This window comes from Panthera onca, chromosome A2, assembly GCF_046562875.1.
Source record: "Panthera onca isolate mPanOnc1 chromosome A2, mPanOnc1 haplotype 2, whole genome shotgun sequence".
Classification (NCBI taxonomy): Eukaryota; Metazoa; Chordata; class Mammalia; order Carnivora; family Felidae; genus Panthera; species Panthera onca.
In genome coordinates, this window is record NC_138340.1 from 146,783,037 (window position 1) to 146,809,369 (window position 26,333).

At 45.2% G+C, this 26,333-nt stretch overlaps 2 protein-coding genes across 24 annotated transcripts in view; one reads left to right on the forward strand and one right to left on the reverse strand.

Annotated features, from left to right (window-relative positions):
* Window positions 1–14,470, reverse strand: part of LOC132679532 (uncharacterized) — a 222,147-nt gene extending 207,677 nt beyond the window's left edge. For 18 of the 23 annotated variants that reach the window (XR_013552682.2, XR_014137321.1, XR_014137326.1 and 15 more), the window contains exons 1-3: window positions 14,180–14,466; window positions 12,126–13,221; window positions 10,952–11,024 (exon numbers count right to left, since the gene is read on the reverse strand). The gene's annotated coding sequence lies outside the window, so the exon portion shown is untranslated. The other 5 variants (XR_013552688.2, XR_013552685.2, XR_014137322.1 and 2 more) reach the window with 5 other exon arrangements.
* A 115-nt stretch (window positions 14,471–14,585) lies between these two features.
* MKLN1 (muskelin 1) overlaps window positions 14,586–26,333 on the forward strand; it is a 379,442-nt gene continuing 367,694 nt past the window's right edge. Inside the window, exon 1 of the mRNA XM_078439319.2 lies at window positions 14,586–14,701. The gene's annotated coding sequence lies outside the window, so the exon portion shown is untranslated. The remainder of the gene's footprint in view (window positions 14,702–26,333) is intronic.

Consider the following 26,333-nt stretch of genomic DNA (forward strand, 5'->3'; position numbering starts at 1 on the left):
ACTGTGGTCATCTATGCCACTAACCAGCCATGTAAAATTAAGTAAGCTGCCTTATTTATAAAATAAGAAGAGGCATTCAATCAGCTGTGAAGCCACTGGAACTAGAATATACTCTGATCCCTTGAGAATGGCATAAGTAATCATCGCGTATTTACAACCCATTCGACTGTCACATTTTTTCACCAAACTTTGTTACAGCTTAAGCAATTTAAAAAAAAAATTCTTTTTAACGTCTATTTATTTTTTGAGAGACAGAGCACGAGTGGGGGAGGAGCAGAGTGAGAGGGAGATACAGAATCTGAAGCAGGCTACAGGCTCCAAGCTGTCAGTACAGAGCCTGACGTGGGGCTCGAACTCACGAACCACGAGATCATGACCTGAGCCAAAGTCGGACACTTAACCAACTGAGCCACCCAACTACCCCAAGCTTAAGCAATTTAAAATCATTACGTTAACTCAGACAACATCGCCGTTTACCAACAATTTCATAAATAGAAAGAATCCTGAAGTTCATTATCTGTATGATTACTATTACCTCAATTTTGGCAGAATGTCCTTGAGCACAAAATCTGAACATCCATATGAAATATAGCTCACATAATATTTTCCATTCAACATAGAATATGCTATATAAACATATGAAACTCTTCAGAGATCGTTTGCATCAGCACAGAATCATAGAGGAAAACTTGTATTTAGCTCTGGGCTGCCATTAGGTTAAAAAAAAATGCCTACAGTAACTTCAGGGCGTCACTAGGCTATCCATACCAGGAATGGCAAAGGGAAAGGAGAAAGGAAGAACAGAAGAAACAGAAAAGAACCCAAAGAGGGGGGGACAAAAGGGAAAGAAGTGAAGACAGTAAAGAACACAGGAAGAAAAAAAAGAATAAACAAGAAAGAGAGGAATGGCCGAAAATGGCTTGTCAGTATCCCAAGGCCATGGTGTGACAACATCACACAACACTTTCAGACGGATCCCAGACATCTTTAAGCGTTGTTTGTTTGTTTTCTTTGGTTTACTTTTGGACACAAAAGTTGCCCAGAGAGGACATACTTAACTAGGGCCTGCTCCTAGACTCCAGGTCCAGGATTAGGAGGATTCCAATGCATGAAAAGTAACACAGAAAAGTGCTGCAATCCAAAATACACTGGATTTTACCAGGAATATCCAGGACCTGACCTGTTCCTAATTAGTAATCTTCCCAGAGTTTAGATCCCTTAACTCCAAAAGAGCACAATGATCCAAAAAGATGTAAGCAAGCAATATGTATATTTATACAATTGCATTTCAGTGCTTTCAAACAACGAGTACCCTGCAAAAACAAGAACGAAACGCAGTAAGGAGAAGGGCGTTTCCAGTCCCTCTCGGGGTCCCACTGCCAATGTCCTCTAAAACTGCTGGGCCCTTCCTGGGGTTAAGGGGCTGGGACCATGAGACACAGCATGAGCCCAGGATAAGCCAGGACACCACCATCACCACCACTTTCCCATCCCCACCCCACACACATAGGAGCAAATGTTCTTCAGCTATGGGGAGGCATTTCTTATCTGGATAAACATTTAAAAATCTTTTTAAAGCAAATCTGTTGTTGGGATATTTCTGTTGTTTCTGCTACTACTGAAAAATATTCTGTAGCTGATATGAAAGGACTGAACAGCATACTGATTCACTAAGCCTACAAAGTCTTTGTTCCAAACTACTAGTTAGGTAGTAACAAATATAAATGGCAAAGAGCAAACTCCTATGTTCCCTTTCAGAAGAATTAAATTTGTAGCAGAAAGAATTTTAATTTTGAACCCTTTAAGGGTGGGAGAAAAACAGGATTTTTATACCTTTTGTCATGAAAATAGGAGAAGCTTATGAACACAGCAACCACAGTTAACTGTTCACAAACCAACTAAAAGGCATAATCAACTAGACCACAGATTTTAAAGATAAAGTCCAAAGAAAGCCTATGAATAGCATTCTATTTAAAAAGACTTTTCACTTGGGGTGCCTGGGTGGCTCAGTCAGTTGAGCATCCGACTCTTGATTTCAGCTCAGGTCTGATCTCAAGGCCGTGAGACGGTGCCCCGCGTGGGGCTCTGCACTCACAGTGTGAAGCCTACTTGGGATTCTCTCTCTCCCTCTCTCTGTGCCCCTCCCCCGTGTATGTGCATGCACTCTCACTCTCTCAAAAAAATAAATGAATTTAAAAGAAGATATTTTTCACTTGTTGCTACCAAATACTTGCATCCTCGGGCAGTAATCCCTAAAATTCAAAGAGTCCTCACAAATTCCTTTGGGATAGAGCCTCTAAGAATTAGGTACCATACAATTTTGAAAAACTAAAAAAGTAGGAAAAGCTGAAGGAATACGAACAACACGAAAGACAAAGCTGAGTAAGTAAGTGTTCCTAGCACAGCAATGATTAATCTCTCTGGAAACATAAAGAAACAAAAAAGATAATCATAGATTTTTAGAAAATGGACAATACGTGCAATGAATGCATGATACATCAATACGAAAGCAGAAAGCAAAACAATTGTCAGTGGCCTTGACAATGAACAGATAAGTAGCTTGGCGTAGCTGTGAACATTACAGAAAGATTCAGTACTAACAAAAATTCCCCTAGAAATAGGAAACAGGCACTCAAGGTCACAGACCACGTATAATTTTGCAAAAGAAAACCTGTGAGGTAGCGTTTTTTAATAAGCTCTTCAAGAATTAACAGAAGAATTAAGCAGGTTCCCAGAAACTCTCCTAATGAACCATCAATGAAAAAAGATGTCTTCAGAAGCAGAATGTCACCACCATGGAGATGAGAAGTGGCAAAATCTTCCAAATCGGGGTCAACAACCTTTCCAAAGTGGAGTGTTCAGGTTCAGTTTTCAGGTCTTCTACTGTAGATGGCACAAGTATGGAGAAGGGTCCCCTGAGGCTCCTCCCTGGCTTCTGAAGGAAAAAGAAGGCCGGCCACACTGCAGGCAGTCTGAAATAAGGAGTCCTGGATCCTGCTCCTGGGATTGAGCAGCAACACCCCTACACTGAGACCCCAGTCTTGAGTAACAGGTATCTTTCAGAAAGCTGAAGTATTCCTTCGAGGGTGAATAAACTCAATCACAACATTGTAGGGCCAGACACACCTTACTCCACCAAGCCCCCGTTTTCCAGATGACAGCCTATGCCACAGAGTTGGACATTCTCCCCCACGGTACCGTAGCAAGTGGGAACTAGGATCCCGTGGGAAGAACACGAAGCGCTTAGCAGAGCATCCCAAGGGGCACGTACCCACTAATCGTTCTTACAGTTACTAACACTACTCTACCTTAATACCCTTTCCACCAAACTAAATAAAATCGGCCACAGCACAAGGAGAGAACTGGCAGGGAAAGGAAGAAGAGAAACACGTGGAGACAGGATCATGAAGGAAATCCAGAGATGGGGGGCTTTGGCCGACCAGAAGTCATCCTGAGAAGCTAGATGCCTAACTAAGAAAAGAAGTGACACAAGTTGGAAAAGAGGAAACTGAAGACATGTGACAAGGGCAAAGACGATGTTGCCCGGTGCTAATGTGATTAAATACAAGAAAAACACTAAGTGTCTTAACTCCCCGAAGCACAGGAGGCTTTTAAAAGATGCTGAGGAAGGGGAAGGCGGGAGGTAACACAGCGGCACACCCCACCTCCCACTGCTGAGTGAAAACTGGTCCAAGGGCCATCCCCCCCAGCACTCCTGTCATACAGAGACTGCCAACCCCAGCCTCAAACTCTCAAGTCTAAAGAATTCAAACCAGTGTCACAGATTTAGTTCCGAAGATTATGTCACAGATGCTGAAGTCAAGAAATGACGAGCAGCAAGTCACATGTGGTCCTTTTCAAAGAAATAAACAGTATATCAAAATCTAAGGCCCTTTCCTTGAAATACAGTCTAAAAGCAATTATATGGATGCTGACTCAACTTTAAGATTTAAGGTTCAATCATTTTATAAAAGCAGTTAGAAAACAGAGAATTTCAAGATAAAATTAACACCAGCAGACGTGAAAAGCAGTGAGATCTCATGGCCTCCGCCCAGATTTGTGGCCTGTGCTACACAAATGATTTGCTTCCTAATCCATAAAACACATCCAATAATAAACACTGCGTGTGCCTTCCAGGAATTTGATTTAAACAAGTTAACGATCATAAAGCAATCTAAAAAAGTAAGCACTGTATGGATCTTGGGCATAACGTTGGAAAGGCATGCGAGAGAAGTCAAATAATAGCATCTGGTGGTATCTTGAAGCATTCACTGGAAATTAAAAGGAAAACTCATTAAGCTATTTTCTAACAAAGAACCCTGTGCTATTAACTAGTCTTGACATACACACAGTTTTAGAACATTTAAAAAACTTAAAACCTTTCATTTTTACCCTGCCACCCCCTACACCTCTCCCATTTCTTTTTTATTTCCTCGCTCTCAGGTAAGATTTTTCCCTTAAAAATTCTTGCTATCCTGGGGCACCTGAGTGGCTCAGTGGCTGGGCATCCGACTTCAGCTCAAGTCATGATCTCCCAGTTCGTGGGTTCGAGCCCCGCGTCGGGCTCTGTGCTGACGGCTTGGAGCCTGGGGCCTGTTTCGGATTCTGTGTCTCCCTCTCTCTCCACCCCTCCCCTGTTCACACTCTGTCTCTGTCTCAAGAAAAAATAAACATTAAAAAAAATTTAAAAAAAAATTGCTTGCTATCCTTTCTTCTCCCATAAATTCACTCACATTAGAATGTACTGTCAATCCTCACTTCAACTCACCTCAGACTGTGAGTCCATCTGGCTCTTGGCACCTGGGAGTCTAGTTTAATATGGAATATTTGCAGAGCACAACCTGTCAGAATGCCTTAGAATCGCCACCAACCCCTCCCCAAAGCCCCTTCACTACTTCCCCCTACCACCACCACCACCACAAAAATAAACACACACTCTGGGTAAGAACCGTACACGTGACCTGCAAGGGCTGCTTTATGACATCTCCTGGCTCCACGGCCGTCCTACCAGATTTTAGCCCGAAATGCTCCTCATTTACAAACTGCAGAGCCTCCGCTGTTCCCCAAAGTCCTCAAGACAGGGAATGGCCGTGCTGTGACAACTTACTCTTAATCCCCTAATGAGCATCTCCTTCCTGTAGCCGTGACTCTTCTGCTAAAGCAGTTAACTTGGAAGGATGTCCAGGTTAATGCTATCCATCTACCAAGAACCCAAACTCACAGAGTTTTAACTCGGAAAGGAGCTTTGTCTCATAAACACCATTTTATTTAGTGAGCTCCCAATTACGTAATGTGCTCCATCATATCCTGGAGCTATTATAAGTTGCTTGGTTATATTTGATAGAACATTCAGGCTTAAGAAACAGAGAATAGTGTTGTCTTTTAATAACATCGGAAATATTTCAGTGTAATTTAACCGGGGACCTTGACTGCTGGGTGAGAATACCCAATCTAAATTTGAACAGATCCAAAGATTTTGCAAAATACCTGAATTCTCATAAAATTAAATTAACCCATTTTAAACTTTTACAACTCAGTCTGCCATCCAGCAATCTTTAAAGGACACGATACTGCAGAATTCAAAGGACAGGTGCCTGCCACTTGAAAAACGAAGAAACAGGCCCAAGATTATACAACTTTACAAAAGATGATCTGATCCAGTGGTTCTCAAAATGTAGTCCCGGCCAGCAACAGCATCTCCTAGAAACTTGCAAAAACTACAGATCGTGAGGCCCACCCTAGACCCGCTGAGTCAGAAACTCTGGGCCGGGGGTCCGACAATCTGGGTTTAACAAGCCCTGGGTGAGTCTAACGCACGCTAAGTCTGGGAACCAGTGATCCAATCCACCCACCCCAGTGAGGAGAAAGAAATGAAACCAGTTAACTTCCCTCAATTATTATACCAAGTTAGTGACCGACGTCACTAGGGACAGTTCTCAATAAACCTGAAATGATTCTTTAACTACACACCTGAATCCGAAGTGGTCCCACAGGATCTTCTAGACAAATACATCCATCTTGACCTACTGCAATATGAATTCTTTTATTATTGCTACATGGTTAAACACATATAAATTCTTTCATCTAGAATAATTTACATTTAATGCCTTCAAAAAAAAAAAAACCCTTCATGTTGCTGACCTCTACACAACTCAAATCTCACAGTCCTTTACATTTAATTGATTGCTTGGGTTAACTTTTGTTGCTGACAGGAGAGGTTAGTTTTGTCTTGTTATAGTCGTGTTTTGGTTTTGGTTTTAAGGGTCCCCAAATTTATGGGACACGTGGTTAACAGTTTTGGGGCTTCCCCCCACTACCACTGACATCAAAGAAGCGCACACCAAATGTGTGTAAAGAGCCATGGATTAAGAGGCCAGAAATCGCTAAAGGGAAAGTTGCCCTCCCCTCCCCACTACCCCCCCCGCCACGAAAAACACACTTCATGTTTTTATCTTGGAATGTATCACGTGATCTTTTCTAAATGATAGATTTGCATTTTCAAATGTATTTTACTTACTCTAGTATAAACTTAGTTTTCATTTGTGGAACACACAGTGGCAGAAAAATAGGAAGCTAGCCTGCGTCCTAGGCATGAGGACGAGCCTGTAACCCAGCCACACCTCACACCACGAGGAAGGGAAGTCTGAGGCACAGCCGTGACAGCAGCCTGTGCACCACCTTCGACAAGCACCAGACCACATATCGGGCTCCGTCATCAACTCCCCAATACAGCACCCACCACATGAAATGAAATCTACAATTGTGGGCCTCGGGGCTCTCGTTCTGAACAGATGTTTGATGTATATAGTACCTTTCGACATAAATATTTCAAAGCCTGGTAGTGGTTATCTGCACAACCTAAACATCTGTTTCTATTTACGTTTTTAAATATTCCCTTTGAGAAATTTATAACCTGGGTGTTAGGATTACCACAGACTGAGATTTAGAGATTTAAGAAATAAATGCTTCCGTTCCTGTTTCTCATGTTGAAGCTCTTTTCTCCATGTCATGCCATACTAGATGTATTTTCAGAGCTGTTTTCAGACTCTATTAACATACATAATTACCTTCAACTTTACAAACCAAATTTTCTAACATAGCTCAGTGCCATGAGTTTATTTCACTGAAAAAGAATCGGGGACGAGTGCATAAGGCAATAGAAGGAACTACTTCAATCTGACTTACGCTTCCAACTCTCTCTGTATGACCTGACCACCAATCTTCTCGTGACTTTACTTCTGTGTTATCAATAAAGGATCACAAGTCCTGCTACATACCTTACAGGGAAGAAATCAAAGTCACTGAGTGAACAATAACGTCCTGGGAAAGACTGCGTTCCTTGGAAGAACCATAAATACGGTGTAGTTACTGGTACTCAGCCTCTTGTTCAGCTCTATACATGTACCTTCTGAAGCCACATTAGAGGGGTTAACCTACTTGAACATTCATCCATTCGACAACTAATTATAAACGCTTGGTATGTGTCAGATACTGTATGAGGCACCAGGGATACAAGGGTCAGCAGGACAAACACAGTGCCTGCTTTTCACAACACATCTTAGAGAAGTAATGATTATGCTTATGGGACTTTCATTCAGTTTACAGGTCAAGGGCTCAAATCCCTTTGACTTGTAGCTACTCATAATTACAACTATTCATAATCACTCCACTCTGCTCCTAAAAAAAGGGAGATGACATGAATTACGTGGCAAGTTCCCAGAACACACAGACAAATGCTCTATAATATGAAGACCTCATACAGGTCGAAAATATCACCTAGTAAACACCTTATAATCTATGAACGAGAAGCACAGTGTTAGGCCCTAGGAAATGAATCAAGATTTTTCTTGTAAAGGCAGAATAACTTCAGCCTAAATGTTTACCTGTCAAGTACCAGACTTAACCATAAGCGAATCCTCCGTAGCTGTGCTGTCCAATACCTTTGCCCCTAGCTAGTGGTGGCTCCTTACGCTGAAATCAACTAGCAATCAGTTCCTATGTCACACTAGCCACACTGAAACTCTTCAAGTGGCTAGTGGCTATTACTTGAAGTCATTATACATATATCAGTAAAATTCATGTCTATGGTCTCAAAAAGCTCTACGGGAGAATGCTGCTCTATAAATACCCCGGTAATACTGAATCTAAAAATTACAGTGTAATGAAAGGTGATTAAGCATCTATATTTTGCTATGGCACATAAAATACGTCCATCTATAACAGAGTGCCCTTTCTTCTTTCCTAAAAAAGCTGAAAAGTGAGGATGTTGAGCATCCGTCCCGGTTTACAGGAGTAACCAAGAAAATTCACGCGGTCCAGTTAGCCAACTGGGAATGAAATTCGGAAACAAGTGAAAATTGATTACATTTTGCTCCTTCGGTTCTGTTCCTTTCACAAGAACGTGTCCATAGTATTCTGTATTCTCTGTTCAAGGATGTGTGCTTTGAGCCTAATAAGCTAGCAGCAGAGGAGATGAAGACATTTAAGAATGAGGATGGGTGACAGAGGCGAACACCACGTATAACGCAACACAAATTCAATTCAGACCCACGGGGTAAACTTACATGCCTACTGTGTCCCAGTGATATACAAAGAATCACCATTAGCACCTTTGACAAGCTGGATTTAGTCAGAGTGTCTAACATGTAAACAAAAATACCCTGTGTTGTAAAACATGCAGCAACACAGATACATACAGAACACAGCGGTGACACAGGGAGGGTATTTAAATGTTTTCTGAACAGAAACCAGGGGAAGTTTGGAACCAGGTACTCAAGAAGCAGAGGAACAACCTGTGCAGAGCTGTGCAAATGAACCACAACTGGTTAGGCAATGCTGGAGAAAAGTGTTCTTGGTGGCTTAAGAAGGACAGGGATGACAGGAGAAGGAGAGAGATCATTTCCATGCCAGACCCATGACACTCATATTTGTGTCCGGCTTGCCTCAGTGGGTCTATAAACTTTTCTAACCCAAACTGCAAGCCACATGAAAACCAATCCCTAAAACTTGATAATATGCCTATGTCTGCTTTACAGCTAACAATACTAGACAGCAGTCATTAGTAAGAACCGAAGGGGCTTGTTGTGGCTGCTCATGTAAATCCTTAGAAAATATCTGCACCTTCCAGACTCTTCACTTCACAAACGCCATGTTCAAGCCTCAAAACAAAAGCAAAACAAAAAACTTCCACAGAATCGGTCCTCTTCACATTACTCGGATCCCTCTCTCTACACAATAAACTTCATGTAAATATTAGTAGCCTATAGGCCTTAACGAATTCACCAAGTGATTCTCCCCTATCTCCCCGACAATACCAGTAAAACTTCGTACATAAAAAAATATATATAAACATACGCACATACACTCGCGGGATCGTGGGCAAACATGTAAGTATTCCTATTCACTCAAATTCATGGCCCTTAGGTCAAGGTGTTATTTCAGATGCAGCACATGCAATGGTCTAAAGCAGGAGGTCTGGAGTCAGCCTCCCTGGGTACTAATCAGGCATCATCACTGACCAACTCTTACCACTCCTCGTGAATTTCAATTTCCCAGCTGTAAAATGGGGACGACAATGTTTCATCAAATATCCATACCCGCGTCGCCACAGTGCGGACAGTGACCCATCTAGTGTTAATACGTGTTAACTATTTAAGCTATTTTTACTATTTCCTCCCTACAGATCGTTTCACAAACATCTATGCCATCAAGCCGGCGACCTCTGTAAGTTCTCGCCCCTCACTGTGCATCAAACACACGGAGAAAGGTTTTTTTCTAAATACTCTACCGTCCAAGCCCTATTTGGATTTGGGGTCAATCAGTCTGGGATTGGGCCACGCATAGGACCTGTCTTTCTCAAGTTGTTTATAACTTGCAGCCAGGATTAAGCACGACATACAGGTCTCTACGTGCCCGCAGAAAATACACACGCCGGTAAGGTCTGCTCCATCTTGGACCGAACCAGCGCACGCCGGGCCCCCGCCCGGATCGATGAGGCTCGCCTAGATGCCGTGACGACGAGCTAGAAGTGCAGTGGGATTCACACCCACGTCCGAATAAGGCTTACCGAGCATCAACTCCCACGAACCCCACCAGATGCGGCCTCGACACCCTGCACCACCGGGATCTGCCTGGGGCACACGCCCCCTCGCCCCTAGCCCCGCGGCAGGCCCTCCGGACGCGTGCGTCACCGCGCCCTCGCCTCCCGCGCCCCAGCCCCCTCCCGCCCCTGGCACGTGACTCGACACGCGCCAGCTGCACGCGGGCTCCATCAAAACAAAAACAGAGGAGGCCGGCCGGCGGGGCGGCGGGGGCGCGCGGGGGCGGCGGGGAGCGGGCGCGCCCCCGCCGCCACTGGCCGGCGCCGCGGCCGCGCCTCCGCCGCTCCGGGCGCCGCCGGCCGCGCGCCCCGGCAGGCCGGGGGCGGGAGGGCAGAGGGCGCCACCCTGTTTACAGCCCTCGCTCGTGGCCGGGGACCCCGCCCGGAAACGGTCTCCCGGGAGAGGGCCGTGAAGTGCGCACCCACCCGCGCCCGGGACGCCGGCCCGGCGGGGAAGGCGCCCGGCTCCGGCCGCCGCTCGGAATAAAACGGTCGCCTCGGCTCTGGGGCCGGGCCGGCGCGAGTCTCCGCTCCTCCGCGCTCCACCGCCCACGGCTGTTTCGTGTCCGCCCCCGGCACCACTGTGCTACGCACTTCACGCCCATCTCTCGGCTCCGGCGCTTCCGCAGACCACCCTCACGTGGCCAGGCACTCCCCCGCGACGAGGGCTGCGGACCCTCGCGCACTTCGGGACCCTGCGCCTGCTCCCACCCCGCGGGACGTCACCCCTGTCAGACCACCGAGCCCGCACTCCGCCCGGGCGGGGGGGTGGGGGGGGGTGGCCACAAGCTGTCAAAAGCCTAGTTTTCCACATGACGAAGCTCACCCTCACCCTTAAACATCCCCACTCACCCTTCAGCCTAGCTTCGAGCTGAATCCGTATTTAAAACAGGAGGGGCGGGGTGGAACGTCTTGATTTTTCTCCCTAATTTGCAAAAAAAAAAAAAAAAAAAATTAAGACGCAGCTCTGTCCATCCACGTCGTCCCACCAAATGCAAGACTTACAAAATAGAAATGCCCACCACACACCTGCTACGCAACCAGCCCTCTGGAAGCCCGGAGACCCACCCAGCCCGCCTGCAGGAACCTGCGCCTGGGGTGGGGTGGGGTGGGAGCGAGACCGTCCGGTCCCCGAAAGTAAGAGGGAGGGAGTGGGGCAAGCGCCCCCTCGCCCCGCCCGGGAGCGCCGACCTCCCGTCCCCCAGGCCCAGAGCGATCCCAAGACACCCTCCATCCCTCCCGGCGAAAAGGAGGAGGTAGCCCCAGGCCCGAGTGCCAGGGGTGTTTTTCCCTTTCTGAACCCAGACGCCGCGTTCTCCATAAGTACCCTCCCCCTCGCCGCCTGACTTCTAGTCGACAGCAAAGGTGGGGTAGGTGGGAGAAATCAGCGAGCGCTCTCCAGATTCGGGATGTTGGTTTCCGCGGAGTGAAGAGGTGGGATCTCGAAATGGAAACAGTCTCCCCCTCCCTCCCCCCCCCTCCTCCTCCTCCTCCTCTTCTGTTTACCTCAAGTTTGAATTTTATCTGCGCAACATTAGCTGGAATGCGGACATTGAAAACACACACACACACACACACACACACACACACACACTCTCGCTCGCTCGCTCTCTCTCTCTCTCTCTCTCAACCCGGCAGCGGCTCCGGAGGAGCCATGTGGCATCAAGCCACCTCAAAGGGGAAAAAAGTGCTCTTAGCAACACAAACATGGCGAAACCGCCTCGGCATTCCCGGCCAACGCCACAACCCCTACCTTCCCTCGCCCCGCTCCCGAACATCCCGGCCGTGACCTGCCGCCCCTTCCGGGGGGAGGCCAGGGGCCCCGGGGAGTCCGAGGGTGGGACCGCCGGGCGTGCGAAAGAGGAAATAACAGTCCACAGTGGAAATGTTTCTGCTGGACCATCCGACCCGTCCGCCTCGTCAGGAGCGAGGGGACGCCCCGTTCACCTCGAGAGGGCTACACGGGGAACAAAATTCCCACCCCAAAGTCCCGCTGGGCCGGCTCTCCCCACCCTCCACAACTTACCTTGGGGCGGAACGCACGCTGCCGCTAGAATCCCTTTCTCTTTCCTCCTTCCAGAGCCAGACGCGAGGAGGAAAATGATGCGCATGTATATTTGTAGAGCATATTCTTCTAGAATTTCCCTTTGATCGTCACGAGGAGCGATGGAGGCTCCGGAGACAGGTGCGGCGGTGGCCGAGGCTGCCGGCTAAAAGTTGTTCTCTGGGCGGTGGGCGGCGGGGTCCCCGGGCCGGGGCTGAGGACCCCGTCTCCCTGCCCCCCCTCCCCCCCGGCGTCGCCCACTTCTCGCTGGCTGCTGCGTGCGGCTCGGCTGCAGGGGAGGTGGCGTAGTTTCTCTTCCTCCCACCTCTTCTCACTCACTTGTTTTCGTAGCCGTGGGCTCCCCTAATGCTTTCCTCTCCACAATGTTGTTTCATTATATCATGTCCATCATGTGACACCGGAGAGGCCTCTCTATGGAAACTTAAAGGGGCTCCCACGTGACTGCAGCAGCAACAACAGCAGCAGCGGCTGGAGTGGCCGCGGCCGCAGCGTTCCTACCACCACCCACCGGGAGCCCCTCGCAGCATCCCGAAGGGGCTTCTGGCGCTGCAGGAGCCCAGATAAGGGAGCCACAGCATCCGGGAGCTGTGGCGTCTGTGCGTGCGTGTAGCCTTTGCTCGTCACATAGGAAACCGAACAGAAGGAGCGTCTTCAAATCCTTTCCTACAGTCGCAAAACCCACGCTCTGCTAAAATGACATTTCGTGGCTCCTACTTGATTTTCCCCAAGAGCAATGAGTTTTCTATCAGGTCTGATTAATTTTGTACCAAGTCAAGAAGAAAAACTGGATTCGTCTCTCTGCGAGTTCAGCCAGCTCTTGGGTAGAACAGAAATGACAAAACAATAATAACAGAAATAGAGTCAGGCATTTGATACATAATTACCATCACCACCAGCTTTAAAGCTTTCTGGAATTACATTCCTCCGGTAACTGTTGATGATGCTTGCAGGAGGCTAAATGCAATGCAGTTTTTCTCTTCCGCAGCTATATTAGGGCTTTGTTGCTGACAACAGTAAAAACTTGTTTGTGTCAGGAAGTGAGGTACGTAGATGTGACCTGGAAGGTACAAACAAAACCAAAGTGGCAGTGTTTGCATTAGTTTTCTGACCACATTGTTTCAAATGGTGAGAAGCAGCTGGTTTGCTGTAAAATGCTAGTAGCGTGTGTTTTGGTAGGAAATAAAATCATCAGAAAAACATGTTTCCCTTAATCATACTGTACATGCTAGACCCTCGAAATTACACGTGTGTGTGTGTGTGTGTGTGTGTGTGTACGTATGTGTGTGTACGTGAGTATAGAGAGAAAGAAAAAGAGCAGGTGCATTTTTAGGATAGTTTCAGCCAATAATTTTGTCCTCATTTCCAGTGCATTTAACTGAAACATTTAACAAACACTCTGAAATACTTATTCAAATCCAGTGCTGTGTGGAAACTGTAACATCAGTTTTGAGTGCCCTCGGGATTACTGAATCACCACCCCTTTATGCGCTTATGCCTTAAATCCCAAATCTCTGCCTTAAAGTTTTTGTGGACCATGGAAATCCTGTGCTGTAAATCTGAGCTAAACAGCTACTTCTATGCTTTAGTTCATGCTGTTCCATTTATAAGGAAAACTCCCTGTTTGTACTGGCGGAATTACGAAAAACTTCTCAGGAAACTAAAGGGTGGGATGTAAGATCACCCGTTCTTTTGGCTTTGCCTCGACTCTCTCTCTCTTTCCACCTCATCAGTTTACCTCATCAGCCATGATGAATGATCTCCACTACATCCCTTCTAATGCCATAATATGTCCCCCAATTTTTACCTTCCTATGTAACGCCTAAATCCAACATCCCTTTCCCCTTTTGTGCCCTTGCCTCCCAGTTCAGCCCTCATGCTGCCTGGGTACTTAGCTCAGGCCTCCCCCAGTACTCCCTCCAGGTCCTCCCTCTCCTGCAGCTCTCCACCACCACCACCACCACCCCCCCCCCCCCCCCCCAGCTCCGTCTCCCTTCTCAACAACTCTCCCTCCTTACCTCTCTTTGACCTCCTTTATTCTCCTTCACAGCCTGGCCCTTGACTTCTCGGCCTCTTCCTTCCCTGCAATGTCCTGCCCCTACTGGGGTCTCCTTCGCACCCTTCTCTCTGGTCCCATCCCTTCTGACGCCAAACCCCAGCACTCCTCAACGGCTCGGCCTTGTCGGCTTTAGCCTGATTTTGTTCCCATGCCCCCGGGTTGGGAAACAAGTGTGTGGTGCAAAGTGGGGGCAAGAATCCCCCTCGGCGGTGGCCCCAGCCTCGCCCCCCTCTGCCCCTCCCGAGTCCCGGTTGCGGCGCTTCCTGGGCGGATGGTTGGGACTTGCTGCAGCAGCTGCGGTTCTGCTGTGTCATGCAAGAAGGAGGCGGCGGCGGCGGCGGCCGGAGCTGGAGGGGGAGGAGGGGAGGAACCTGATCTCTCCGGTAGCGGAGGGCTGGAGGCAAACATCGAGCTCCCCCAGAGCCGCCCGGGAGCAGGGAGGGCACCGCTACCCCGAGGGGCCCTCCCCGCGGGGCAGATGGTAAGTGGGGCGGCGCAGGTGGTCGCCTTGGGAAGGGAGCGCGCAGGGAGGGGGGGCGGGTTAGGTGGGGAGGCGGGGAGAACTAGGAGTCACCCGGCCAAACTGAAGGAGCCCAGTGTCCAGTCGAAAAGGACCCAGGCCATAATAAGGATGACCAGCCAAACGCAGCAATAATTACCATTCTAATAACGCCCCGCAGTTGACCCAGGCTACAAAGAGGAGTTGTGCATCCCGAACCCAGGACAGAGCTAGAGCAATGATTCAGGGTTTGAAAACCACCGTCCCATCAGGCTTGGCGCTTTAGGGTACATCTGAGTAGCAGAAGTCAGCATACACCATATTCCTATAGCCCGGCTGCGCTTTAAGGGTTGTCTTGCTTAAAACTAAGGAAGGGGATGGAAACCTGCCCAGCCTCACTTTAGCCACCAAAATAATGCTCTTGGCCAGGGGCCTCGGACAAACAGCCTCTGGTGCAATTAAACAATCAATAGGAAAAATAGCTTCATTCCCCCTCACCACCCTCCTTCCCCAAGCTCCTTCGACCAGGATAATGTAATCTGCATAAAATGGGGAAAGAAACCTCTGTGTTATATTCCCTCCCATCCCACTTACCCACCCCCCAGCCTCTGCCCCACACAAACTGCCACCCCACTACTCACCCCACTTTCAGACTGGGACTGATGTTGCATGAGGGGACTGCCCTAAACTCTCAACCATTTCCCCTCCAACAGGAGATTCAGAAACAGAACTGAGAGCAGTGAATGTGGGGAAAGGCTGGGCACCGACGAACATCTTTTACCTGATACAATTCTCAGGACAACTTTTTTTTTTTTTTTTTTTTCAATTCCTTTCCATTTTGCTCCTGGAAATTTCAAAGCACTTTCTGAAATACCATTTCTTTCTTTTTTTTTTTTTTTTTTTTTTTTAATGTCAGTCATACATTTAGAAGTAAGGGGTTGGCGGGATTAACTGAAAGGCTAATGACAGTCTCAAAAGCACATGCTGTTGCTAGGGAACCCAAGCTCATTCTGCTCCGAACCCCTAGCATGTTCAGTGGAAATCAAACTTCTCAGGGTGTTATTAAAATGAGTGGCATTCGGTTAAAGGCGTTCTTCCTTGCGTTGTAGCATCCTGGATTATTATCGATTGCCTCACACCCACATATCTTGTTTTCCTAATTTGATTTCTGTATTTGCGTCACTGCCAGGGACATGCAGACTAGACCAGTCAGGTTCACTTCCTGTTTCTCAGAACTGGTTTATATTTGGTCTCCGTGCACTGGCTGGTAAAACATTATCAAACTGAAAACTCTTGGAAAGAAATCTCTGCTTTCTGTGAAAACAAATTATCCCAATTAAATTCTAATTCCCACGGAAAACGTCATCATTTGAGGAATAAATTAGACTGCCAGTTGCCATTTGAGAAAACCATTCTTGAGATGAAAGGCTTACAAAAATCCATCACCTTTATTTCTTTTACCCAGAATCCTCATTCCTCAGCATTAGAACTAAAACAAACTCAAGTAGAGAGTAGATTTAAGTATGATATTTCTAGGGGCGCCTGGGTGGCGCAGTCGGTTGAGCGTCCGACTTCAGCCAGGTCACGATCTCGCGGTCCGTGAGTTCGAGCCCCGCGTCGGGCTCTGGGCTGATGGCTCGGAGCCTGGAGCCTGTTTCCGATTCTGTGTCTCCCTCTCTCACTGCCCCTCCCCCGTTCATGCTCTGTCTCTCTCTGTCCCAAAAATAAATAAAAAACGTTGAAAAAAAAAATTAAAAAAAAAAAAGTATGATATTTCTAAAATGAAGCTCAAAAAATACACATCGAAGCTGGGGAGATCATTTAGACTAAATAAGGCATGAAATTGAATGGAATCCGGGCCCCGGGAGCACAAATAAGGTTGGGTTAGCATTGGGGCGCTCAGAGAACAGAGTGTGATTACAGGGCTACCCTGCAAATAGGAACCCGTTACTTTCTGTACTAATTGTCTCTTTTACCAATTCCCCCTGGACAGGACGGGGGAATTCTTTTTTAAGGTCCTTCCTTTTTACGACAAGAATACTACAAAGGCGATATCATAAAAATACACACTGTGTAAATAGGGGGGTTCTGGTGTGGATGATTCATTTAGATGGAAAATAAAAGGGTGCTTAGAGGAAATATCAGGCAACTGGAAGTCAGGAAGTTTGCCCCTACCCCTCCTTTAGACTGGCTGACCTTGGGCAAGCCACTCTAGGTCTCCTAGCGTTGGTTTCCTCACAGAAGCTTAAGGAAAGTGCTAGACTAAAGATCTCTAAGCTTCCTTCCGTTTGCAAAGTTCTGTGATTATATTGAAGTCACTACATAAAAATTTCAATTTTAGCTGGATTTTGCAATGTTAAATTTTAACTCTGGAACTTGAACGCCTATCCATAGAGACCCTGGGGGAAGGGACAATGGGATGTGATTTGCTGTTGATACATTATTTTTTAGTGTTACCAGACAACCAAAATAAAACCAACCTTACTCCTGATGTACTTACTCTCTGCTTCCTTGGTGGTGTTGTAGAAGCAACAGGATAAGAAGTAGAAAGGATATAAAAGTGTATGGAAAGACCTTTTGGTCATTTTAGATTTAGTTAACCCAAGTACTTTGATGAACAAAACCGTGGAGTGATGAGGAAGAGCTAAACAAGAAATAAATAGTCAACTGAATCCTCATGGCGCTAATAATCTATTTGTCTATATTTTAATTAATGATAGGAAAAAATACACCTATCCCAGGTTTTCAAATTTTTCCGATTGAAGATGTAGCAAGAAGAAGGGTGAGATTTGTGCCACAGAGAAAAGACCTGACTCTGAAACCTAGCTCTGCCACTTTAATTCATTCATGGTTGCGTGCCTGCTGTGTGCCAGGTACTGTGTTAAGCACTGGGAGTACACAGATGAATAGCACAGCCTGTTCTAAAGGACTTATAGTGTAACAAGGAGACAGATGAGGACACGGTTGATCACACAACAGTGAGATAACATCACCAGGGAGCTTATTAGAGGGGTACCTAGCCCTGACAGAACTTACGAGAGAAGATGAGTTTGGAAGCGAGTTTGGAAGGATAAACAGAAGTATCCAGACAAGTGGGCAAGTTAAAGAGAAATGTTTTCCAGGCAGAGAACGTACTCTGTGTAGAGTCCTGGTAAAAGTTGTTGGGGTGCCTGGGTGACTCAGTCGGTTAGGCAATGACTTCAGATCAGGTCATGATCTCCTGGTTTGTGAGTTCGAGCCCTGTGTGGGGCTCTGTGCTGACAGCTCAGAGCCTGGAGCCTGCTTCCAATTCTGTGTCTCCCTCTCTCTCTGCTCCTCCCTTACTCACACTCTGTCTCTCTCACTCTCTCTCTCAAAAATAAATAAACATTAAAAAAAATTTTTTTTTTAAAGTTGTGCACAGAGAGTTGAAGGTGAAAGGCAGTGCCCAGCAAATAGTAGATTCTCAGTAAATGCATTGTATGAATGCTTGGCAGAGGTTCTAAAGGACATACCCAGAAAGATCAGCAAGGTCTTGTACTGGGAAAAGTCTTTTATTTCTTCTTAAGAGGTTTCAACTTATCCCAAGGCCCACGGAGAGACATTGAGGAGATCAAGGAGCACGCTGAGGGGATCAAGATTGTCCACTTTAGAAATTCTCCAGTTTGGAGAATTTATTAGTGTGATTAACACCGTGAGCAGAGAGACTACTTAGGCGGTTGTTTTAGTATTACAGGAAAGAAATGAGAAACATCAAAATATAGGGGGCAAGAATGGAAATGGAGAGAAGGGAAGGATTTGAGGACTATCAAAGACATAGAACCAACTGAATTTTATTATTGATTATGTTTGCAAGATCAAGGAATAGGAGATTTATGGCTTAGGTAAATGGGAGGATCATGGTCCCATTTGCTAAGTTGGAGACTTCAGGAAGAACAAACACTAAGTGGAGAAGGGAAGGTAAGTAGTTTGATTTTAAACATGTTGCGTTTGAAATGTCCACAAGATATCAAAGTGAAGCTATTATGTAATTGAACAGGAGAGTCTAGAACATAATTCTATTATGTAATTGAACAGGAGAGTCTAGAACCCAGGAGAGAGAGCTACACTGGGGACATCAGAATAAGTGATAGCTCATGGAAGTAGATAAAACCCGCAAAAGAAAAGGTACAGAGTAAGAGGAAAAGAGGACCTACTCTGGAACCCTAAGAAAATGCCAGCATTTCAAAGGTGGGGCAAAGAAAAAGTAAGGCAACAAAGATACAGGGGAAGAACATCCATAAAGGTTAGAAGGACCAGAAACAAATCATTTCAGAGGAGCCAAGGGAGGAAATGTCAACAGTATTAAACGCTAGAGAAAGGTCAAGAAAAATGAGGACTTGGATTTCAGAACAAGGAGGTCATTGTGTTTGGCAAGAAGGAATTTTTTGGGATAGAGGGGGGATAGCAACAGATTGCATGGGATTGAGGAGAGGATGGGGGTAGAGGAAATAGGTAGAAGTGGTTGTTTGGGATAAGAAAGAGGCCAGGGCAAGTAGAGAAGGAAAATAGAGGTATTGGGAAAAGAGTGAAATCATGGTACAAAACAGATGAACATAAAAGAAGGGAGGCAAAAATAATATAAAAACAGGGAGGGGGACAAAACAGAAGAGACTCTTAAATATGGAGAACAAACAGAGGGTTACAGGAGGGGCTGTGAGAGGGGGGATGGGCTAAATGGGGAAGAGGCACTAAGGAATCCACTCCCGAAATCATTGTTGCATCATATGCTAACTAACTTGGATGTAAATTTTAAAAATTAATTTAAAATTTAAAAAAGGAGTGAAATCGTGGTCTGTGAGGTAGAGGCTGCATAAAGAAATAAGGAAATAATACAGTAATACTCAATTCTTCATTCTTGCAGCCTTCTCCTCCAAACTAAATGTCATCACCGTGCACCGGTTCCTCAAGCCAAAAAAACACGTAGCTACTTGTGGTTCTTCTCTTTTCCTCAGTTCTCATATCCAGTCCATGAAGAATGTGGGTCAACTCTACCTCCAAAACATTTCCAAAATCAGTCTCATTCTACCTCCACTGTCACCACCTGTCAAATGTCATCTTCTGGTCTCGTATAATAGCATTCTAATTGGTTTTCCTGCTTCTACTCTTATCCCTGTTCCTCACAGCTAAAGTGACATAAATCATGTCATATCACTTCTCGTCTTAGAATCCTTCCATGTCTTCTGATTGCACTTGGAATCTAGTCCAGACTCCTTTGCTGGCCTGCAAAGCCTTAGGCAGCATTCCAGACTACCTCTTCAACCTCCTCTCCCACCACTCCCCCCCTGACTTCAATCGCGATGACCTTTTTTCTACTCCTTTTCCTAGAACACTCTTTTGGTCGTGCCAATCTGTTTAAATATCACCTCCTCAAAGAGGCCCTGCCTGACCACCCTGATGAAAGTATCCTTCTCTGTCCACCTTCCCAATCATCCTTTGTATTTATTTCATAGGGGCAAAACTTTATCACTGTTGGGGTTTTTGTTTATTTGTTTGTTTCTTTGTTTTTGCTTATAGCTGATAACCCCTTTGAAATGTAATGCTCGTGGAGATTCCTGGCATTTCATAGGCACTCAGAAATGTTCATAGGATGTTTATAGAAAGAAAAAGAGAGGATCAATAATTATTAGAAATTAAAGGCATCAAGGATCCGAGCCTCGTGTGGTTGAGGAATGACCCACCAGTGATGATGGATTACTATGCTTTTAAGATTCCAGAAGTCGACAACTTTCTAGCTGTGTGATCCTGGACATTCACAGTCTCTGAACTTCACTTTGTGGTTTATAATAACACGTGCCTCACAGGGCTGTTAGTAAAATTAAATGAAGTAAAACAGGTATGCATGTAAGACTGTCTTGTCCAGCTACTTTCAGGAAGTCAGGACTTCTGCAAATCAATTCATGACCTCTACATGTGAGCTCTTCATATGCGCTCCCCATAATGGACCTTATACTCCACCAACTACTTATTATTAAAAACAAATTGGCTGAAGTGTGGCTTTTAAAAAACACTAGGATACCTGAAAGAACGTAGAAATCAGATTAGTTAAGAAGAACTCAAAGCACTCCTATCAATCAATAAGAAAATATCTTTGGATGTTGGAAAACTGGGTAAAAGGATGACAAATCAAGGAATGTTCTCCCTTAACAAGAGGTATGCAAATTATAACTGCAGTGAGGTGCATTTTTTACATATCAGGATGACACAAATCAAAATGTTTAATAGTATACTTGGCCGGGATTGGAAGCAGGCACTCGTTTACAGTACCATGTCTGTGGAGAGCCACCTGGCAGTATTTATCAAATTCTTAAATGTACAAAGCCTTTGACCTAGATATTCCACTTTTCTGTATTTGCCCAGTAGATTTACTCACACATACCTTGAAGGATATCTCTTGTAGGATCTTCACTGGAGCATTAATTACCATAGTTAAAGACTGGAAATTGCTTACATGTCCATCGACAGAGAAGTGGTTAAGGAGGGGCTCCTGGGTGGCTCAGTTGGTCGAACATCCGACTCTTGATTTCAGCTCATATCATGATCTCAGGGTCATGGGATTGAGCCCCATGTCGGGTTCCATGCTCTTCCTCTTCCTCTGCCCCTTACCCCCTTCCCCTGCTCTCTCTCTCTCTCTTTCTCTCTCTCTCTCTCTCTCTCTCCCTCAAATAAATAAATAGATAAATAAATAAGAGAGAAAAGTGGTTAAGTAAATCATGGTACATTATATAAGTGAGTGGTAGGTAGCTGTTAAAAATTGTGAGGTAGTTCTAGGTAGACTGATGTCAAAAGATCATATATATATATGTATATATATGATGTATGTATTTTTTTTTTTGCCTGAAAGACATTATCTGTGAGAAGATAAAATAGAGCAGGACAAGAGCGATGTGGAGAGACCAGCTGGGGATATATTATTTCAGATTCATGTGAGACATGATGGTTTCTCAGACTATAGTGGCAACATTCACAGGAAGAAAAATGACCAGAGTCGAGAGTTATTTTAAAGAATTTGATGATTGAAGGGAAATGGGGGGGGTTGTGGGGAGGGAGGTAGTGTCTTTCCAAGATCTGGTGCATGAGCAGAGGTGTCATTTTCCAAGATAGAAAGGAAACACAAGAATCTTGGTGTGGTAACAAAACTATAGGGGAAGACCAAAGTTCTGTGTGAGTAGAGACGTCTACTGCAGACTTGTGATATGGGTCCAAAGCTCAGGAGAGCTGCTAGGGTTGGATTTATAAATTGGGGAGAAGACTGACTAGGGATGATAGATAGAATTAAAAAAAAATAGACCCAGGACTAAATTCTGGTCATTTAAAGATTGGACAGAAAGAAAGAGATGGCAATAGAGCTTGAAAATCAGAAACCAGAAAAATAAAACCAGGAGACTATAGGACCAAAGAAACTAAGAGAATAATATGTTAAGGGTGATCAACTCACATTAAATGCTGCCAAAAGGTCCAGAAAGATCACTCTCACTTGTTTCTCTCCTAAATCCTTGTCCTGTGCCTCACACATAATAAATGACCAATAAACTTTTGTTACATTGAAAAAAGAGAGAGACAAGGTTACAGGAAGAGAGAAAAAAGCAGAGATACGGAAAGATAATAGAATGTATCCTTGGGTCTCAAAAATTAAATAAATAAGACATATTCCCTTAAACATTACTGCAAACCAAACTTGATCTCAGAAAAATTAAGGAAGTTCTCTTCCCTCGGTTTTGCTCTTGAGCCATCACATCGATTGAGCTCTCAGAGTGCCATGTTGTTGTGATGTTAAGTGCCTCCTAAAAACATTCTGATAAGTAATATTCACCTGTGTCTGGTCATTCTGAGTCATTTTTGTCTTTATTTAGGTCCTGGGTGATGACAAAAAGAGCAATTTGCTTTTCCTCGTCTATCTGACCCCATCATACCACCTTGAATCAGTTGATGGAGTCTGGAGAATCCATTTCGGTGCCACTACAGTTCTGTAATACACTGTAACCACTCACAAGGATACCCAGCCCCAGTTTTCCATCAAAGAGAAAGATGACTTTTAGCAGGAAGAGATATATCACCTCTTAGAGAAACCACCAGCTTCTCGGTCTGTTATCATTCCTACAGAAAGGTGCTACCGTTGTCAAGAGAGGCTGTAGGGATACCAAAGGAGATTGACCTTATCCTGAGAACATGGAAACCTTCTACATAGCAAAAGAGATGTCATCACCTTTCAGTCTAGTGTCCTTGAATTAGAAACTAAAATAATAGGTGTAGTTTAAACAATATTTAAAATGTTACGACATCCTGTATTATTTAGTTAGACCAAGGGTTAGCAGGCTTTTTCTGTAAAGGGCCAGATGGGAAATCTTTTAGGCTTTGTGGGCCATACAGTCTCTGTCCCAACTACTCAAGTCTGCCACTGTAGTGTGAAACCAGTCACAGACAACACGTAAGTGAACGAGGATGGCTGCATTCCAATTAAACTTTATTTGTGGACCCTGAGGTTTGCATTTCATATAATTGTCACGTGTTACAAAATATCATCTTTTTAAAAAGTCTTTCTCAGCTACTTAAAACCGGGAAACCCATTCGTAGCTCACGGGCTACACAAAAACAAGGGGTGTGCTGGATTCGGCTTAGGGACAGTAGTCTGGCAACCTTTGATTTGGAGAAATATGAAAATCGTGTCACAAGCAAGATTTTCAGATTCAGACTTCTGAAGACGATAATCCGTTTTTTGCATACCCCTTTATTTTAACGTCTCAAATTTATTTGAACATGCAAACACATTTGCCCACGTCTGATTTCTTTGGGAATAACATATGTCTCCCTAGTTCAGTACTGATTTAAGATTTTGCCCCTCCTCTTCCTTGTAATGAACAAATGTGTACGGATGTGGTATTTTTGTAAAGCAAACTGATGAAGTCTTGCTGCTTGACTCTGAATACCCAAACAAGAGAGGACATGGTAGTTCTAATCATATTTTTAAACTGCATTCATTCATTCAGCAAGTACTTATTAATGATCTGCTTCTTACGTAGTGCAGTACGGAGTGTTACGGAATTTGAGATAAAAGAAGATAGATGGATCAGGTAGATGGGTAGATACTTAGGAAGATGAAAAATCTAGTAGCTAATAGGTGTCAATGACAATTGTTTGGATGTATCGTGGGATCGATGTAGCCACTTTAGCAACACATAGACACGTCGTTAGACAAAACTAAGTTTAAATCCAAGCCCCTTTGTGTCCCAGATGTGTGACCTTGGGCTGATTACATAAACCATATAAGCCTCAGTTTCCTCTTTTTTAAAAGAGAGATAGTAATACCTACCTTTCAAGGATGTCGTGGGGATTAAATAAACTCGTGTATGTAAATCAGTTAGTGTGGTACCTGGTAGGTGGTAAATAATCAGTAAATGGTAACTGTAGTTGTATTCCACCAATATGAAGCTATACAATTTGCTCGAAAGAAGCACACAATCGGAGGCAAAGCAGAGTAACCTTGTGAGTTAAAAACTTCTGAACACAAATAGAAACCCACAAGCCTGAGGGTTAATGCCTGGTAGAGAAGATTTGGGTGAAAATAAAAGCAGAAGTGACATTGTCACTGGAGCATACACTAAAGCAGCTGGCCGGTTGTCTTTGCCTTTCCTGGTGACCAGTGCTGGATTGTCTAAGGAGCTCCACCTTAGAGGGGGGTCTCGCTCCCTGATCTCCCGATACTTAAACACCATTCTGACTGGGGACAAAGCGTGTCACCCGTGTCAGCCCCAGCATCGTGCTTTCTTCCAGTCTGGTCAGCTGTGAGCCTCAGACACAGCTGTAGATTGCTCCTATCCTGCCTTCCATTCCTGCGTTTATCCAATTTGGGGCTTCCACCTTGACCTCCACACCTTCAGTCTCTGGTCATTTTGCCTTGCATCCCGGTCTTCCTGTAGATTTGGGACCCCTTTCTGAATCCTGCCCTTCTTTACCACGACACTGACATTATTAGTGTATCTCTTCCCTAGAGATGCCCACACCCCTGCTTGTGATCTCCTTAAACTATGGTACACATTGGCCTTGCCCTTCATGCTGGACTGCCTAGTATTAATAGCTTCTTGAACTTTACCTTGGTAAGAGACACCAGGCTTGAGGAGCCTAGCTGCCCTAATCCAAGCCAGCTTCTGTATTCGCAGCCCATGCCCCGGGGAGTACTCCCTACCCCAGTCTTGGCTTATACTCTCTCTCCACTGGCCGTGCGTTGTCAAGCCTTGCGATCCTGTTATGGCAACATTAATAATGCTTTCCCAATACAAATGACACACTTATTGGCAGAGGGGCATGATACAGGGGTAATGAAGGACTTCAACATCCACTGACAAGCTCATTCTGGTGAAAAGAGTATCAAATAAAGTTGGCATGACTTGAATCTAAATTACTTAGAAGAGGTACTATTCTATGCTTAATTCTCACCACCTAAGAAGAATGTGTTGGTGAAGTAGAAGTGACATGCAACTTAAAATAAGTGACCACAGCATCCTTGAACTTGTAATAGCCAGCAAAGGCAATTCTGCACTTGCTAACCTGACACAAAAAAGACTTGAGCAAGTTAAGAGAAAAGATAGGCACGAGGCTCTGTCCGGCCAAGAACTAGGAAAGAAGGTGAAAGAGGAGTAAAATGACTTGCAATTTAAATTTTGGGGTGTCTGGGTGGTTCAGTCGGTTAAGTGTCTGACTTCAGGTCATGATCTCACGATTCATGAGTTCGAGCCCCGCGTCAGGCTCTGTGCTGACAGCTCAGAGCCTGGAGCCTGCTTTGGATTCTGTGTCTCACTCGCTCTCTGCCCCTCCCCCACTCATGCTTGCTCTCGCTCTCTCTCTCTCAAAAACAAACATTAAAAATTTTTTAAGGGGCGCCTGGGTGGCGCAGTCAGTTAAGCGTCCGACTTCAGCCAGGTCACGATCTCGCGGTCCGTGAGTTCGAGCCCCGCGTCAGGCTCTGGGCTGACGGCTCGGAGCCTGGAGCCTGCTTCCGATTCTGTGTCTCCCTCTCTCTCTCTGCCCCTCCCCCGTTCATGCTCTGTCTCTCTCTGTCCCAAAAATAAATAAAAAACGTTGAAAAAAAATTTAAAAAAAAAAAAAAATTTTTAAAAAGAAATTTAAATTTTTATACAACAGGTGATTTCAATGAAGAAAAGGGAGCATGTGAGAAAGATCAACATGGGCTGAGTCTGTTAAGTGCCCGACTCTTGATTTCGGCTCAGGTCATGCGTGACCTCACAGTTGGTGGGACAGAGCCCCACATCGGGCTCAACGCTGGCAGCACTGAGCCTGTTCGGTATCTTCTCTCTCCCTCTGTCTCTGCCCCTCCCCCATTTGTACTCTCCCTCTCTCCCTCTCAAAGTAAATACAATTTATTTCAAAAATAAATGACAAATAAATATGATCAATGTGGCTGCTCCAGAAGGGTTCTGATAAGCTCATATGTTTAAAGGACACGTACAGAAAGCAGGAGTAGGGCCTTGTTCCAAGGAAGGGCTCAGGTCTGTGAAGAGAATGCAAGAGAGCTAATGTCCAAAGACAACTAGGATCTGGAAATAGTACTGAAGACAGTTAATGGGTTTTTGTTTGTTTT